The sequence below is a fragment of the Aplysia californica genome, unplaced genomic scaffold (genome assembly GCF_000002075.1).
Source record: "Aplysia californica isolate F4 #8 unplaced genomic scaffold, AplCal3.0 scaffold00226, whole genome shotgun sequence".
NCBI classification, from domain to species: Eukaryota; Metazoa; Mollusca; class Gastropoda; order Aplysiida; family Aplysiidae; genus Aplysia; species Aplysia californica.
This window is the reverse complement of record NW_004797496.1, coordinates 589,237-593,210: the sequence shown is the minus strand read 5'-3', so window position 1 is coordinate 593,210 and position 3,974 is coordinate 589,237.

The following is a 3,974-nucleotide window of genomic DNA, read 5'->3' as shown; positions in this document are numbered from 1 at the left end:
AATCCCGGTCTCTACCCAGCCTGAGGCGAGTCACGAGTGAGGCAGGACAAGAAGCCGGAGTCACGAGTCACAGGAAGTCGGAAGTGATGTCATGCTGGACAAGAATCAGAGTCCGAATAATATTTTTTCATATTCGGACTCGAGTCCGAATAGTCACTTCGAAAATTTAATTAACAATTCAGCCATCATTATTAAGTTATAGTTATACGGCTAGCCTGACAGTCTAGCCGTCCTTAAGTACGGCCAGTCTAGCCGTACTTTTAGGCCAGAAACCTGTTGAGTACACAGGTCTCATAGTAATTGTAATTATTCAGGTTTAAAATACATATATGCACTAAGGACTAATTAGGCACCTGGTTTCGTCTCAAATACAAATACTTTACTCTATGTACTGCAAACTAAAAATTTATTTACAATTCAGTAGGCCTATTTTTTATTGTTTGTCAGTGTAGCCTTCATATAAGTACGACTAGCCTAGCTGTCTAGTCGTCATTAAGTACGGCTAGCCTAGCAGTCTAGTCGTCATCAAGTACGGCTAGCCTAACAGTCTCGTTGTCATCAAGAACGGCTAAGTACGGCTAGCCTAGCAGTCTAGTCATCATCAAGTACGGCTAGCCTAGCAGTCTAGTCGTCATCAAGTATGGCTAAGTACGGCTAGCCAAGTAGTCTAGTCGTCATCAAGTACGGCTAGCCTAGCAGTCTAGTCATCATCAAGTATGGCTAAGTATGGCTAGCCTAGCAGTCTAGTCATCATCAAGTACGGCTAGCCTAGCAGTCTAGTCGTCATCAAGTACGGCTAGCCTCTTCCTTGAATTTATACAATGGCAACAGTAGACAAAATTTCACTTGATTTGACTTTATTTTTACTTCATTATAAAAGTACGCCAAAAGAAACAATTAAAGTCTGTACTCCATTTTCAGTATTTGACAATCATGATTTAAAAAAAAAAATTAAAAAGACGTGACATGCAATGAATGAAAGAGTATAAAAATGCCATTTTACATCATGAGCGTATATATATACCAATACATTTTTGGTAAGCTGAAGGATATATGGGACACATTTATTTGTTAACAAAATACCGTCTGATATTCATTGTAAATGTGATAATAAGGTCAAGATCACGGAAATTATTTTTTTCACCATCAGTTTGTGTAAAATATTCTTCATACTAACTGATAAGCTTTCCTACTAAAACCTACTAAAACTGACAAGCTTTCAGAAAATGTATATATAGATCTAGTTGTTATTAGTATTCTCTCTTGCCCTTTTTAACTCCCAGTGGAGCACAGGCCATCAACAACATTACTCCAGCGAAGCCTGTCCTGCGTATCCTTTTCTATCTGTTTCCATGATGTCCCCGCTTTTTCAATTTCCGCTTGTACCGCTGGCCTCCATGTCATCTTTAGATCTTTGGTCTTCCCTTCTTACGCTTTCCTTGTGGGTTCGACGTTAAAGCCTGCCTGATGATGTTATTAGTATAAGTACCTCATAATTTGCTGTCTTCTGTTATTTTTTTTTTTCTTCTTAATCTTATCCTTACTCAAAAACCTTCCAATTAGCCTTGACACCACAGCTCATTGTTATGGAAATAATTGTTTGAGGAAAATACAAAGATATCATAGGAAGTTGATTTCATTTTCTTCTTTTTCTCTCCCACTCTCTACATATGTGAGACAGCGTGATGAAATCAGGCGCTCGTCAAAATAAGGAAAGTGAAGAAACTGGCACTTTTCCACAGGAACTTATATCAAAATTTTATTTTTTGGCTCAACATCTTTCATGCCCTTTAGAGAACACATTTCTGTTTGGATTTTACTGAAAAATGTTGATGAAAGGCATAAAAGATGTACATTTTCTGTTTCCACGAACTCTCAAGCTAAGGAAATCACTCAACTTTGGCCGCCATTTTCTCGCTAATTTTATCTCTGAAACCAGGTTTCCCCACCTTCAATCGCAAATAGCATAGATCAACTTTTATTCTAGTTAGATGGATATTTTTTTCTTTGAAAGCAAGGCAAAAGAATAAACTTTCAGATGATATCAATAACTCCACATGCCCAAAAATTGACGAGCGCCTGATTCCACCACGCTATGACACACATATATAGCTGAGAAGAATATGAAATCATCTTCCTCTTGTAATATATGTGAGGCGTGCTGACAAAATGAGTTACTTCTCGCAATCCTCAAATGGGGATATTGGCCAAAAATCCACACTAGGGTCAAATTTGTAGATTTGTAATTGGTGCTGTATTATAATATTATATTCTTTATGTGTGTAACGTGTCTCTGATTATTTCATACTTATGAATTGTAGAAATTTCACCTGTAAGTATAAGGTATAAATAGGCGTGATGTATTTATTTTCATAGGGGTGAAGTGCGACAAGTAACTCATTTTATCAGCACACTTCACGTGTAGATCTATATCTATATATAGATCGAAATATGACGACATCATACGAGTTACAGTGAGTAGTGACACACATTTTGACTATATGTAAATGATCTTTTTAAAACATATGCAAAGGGAAAGAGAATACTGCTCATTAATAATGGGGCCAGAACCTTTTGCTTATTTATGGTTAGCTGAAAAAGACCAACTTGATACAAATTATAAGACTACTGGAAAAGGTTTGGTAAAAATCGGTTGTTTTTAAGTTGGAAAAGCTATACCGGTAAAAAAAATAATTATAATATCAATGATAGCAGAGGTAAGGGGAAGAAAATTGCCAAATCTCAATGCCGATATATAATTATTTATACAGAATTCTACATAAGTTAAGGACCACCTTGACAGACAGCCCTGATCTTTAACTAATTCCGAAAACCCCCCCAGCTAGGAATCTTTCATAATGTGTTGCTCTGAAAGAGTTAATGGGTTACCAATGCACACTACCAAGCTTCCTGAAGGGGCAAAATCACCACATGCGGCACGGAAATCCTCGGGGAACTTTAGCTAAATTTCTTTTTTTAAAAATCAACTTGTGTGCTACACCACGGACATTTCTCTGTTAAAATTTCTGGTGCGCGTCATAAACGGACGTACGGGCTGGAACTGTGCTCACTTTGGTGGCAATATAAGCCGCCGTTTGCGCAAAATCCAGTATCGCATCAACATGCCACCAAGATGAAAGCTGAGAGACTTTGATTGTGCCAGAGGTATGGCATGGCTGCAGGATGGAGTTTGAGCCTGAGGAGAAGTTTTTTTTACCAGAAGTAGAAGACTTGCAGTGTCCCACTCTGTCATTGTCCACTTGAGGCAGCGCCATCAAGCCACTGGATCAGTCCAAGAATGCCCACGTGCGGATTGACCCAATAAGAATAAGACCACTCAGAGTGTTTGCAAGTGGTCCTTAACTTATGTTGAAGTCTGTTGCCTACATATAATATATATATTTATATAGCCTACTCGCTGTAAAACATGAACCCAACAGGAATGATGGCGTGGCATAGGGGGCATAATTAGTGAAAAGGTTTGATCCAATTGATCAATTTATGATCTCCCTTCATGTATATTATTTTAATATTATAGCCTCAAGTAAAATCATTACACAGTAATGTACAGCGAAATTTGTCAATTGTAAATTTATCAGAGTTATCTTAGACAGACTCTACTGATACTAATATACTGTACATATTATGCGTGTGTCAATGTACACATGTTTTTTTGCACGTGTGTATGTTGTCAATGTGTGTCATGTACTTTGAACGTCCTTATCTCCCCTTCTTCTTTTTTGTTTATTACTCTCTTGTAACACCTCTTGTCTTCTGCCGCTTATATGACCTTATGCCGTTGCGAGCGCTGAAAAATCTCTACTAAAAAAAAAAACAACCAAAAAAAACCAAAACAAAACGCCCCATGCGGGTGGAAGGGGGTGGGGGAGGGGTTCAATGAGGCTGAGGCTGTGTGTACATGAGTGAGTGATCACATTCTGTTCATCTGTACCCCGTGTGGTGGTGGTGGGTGG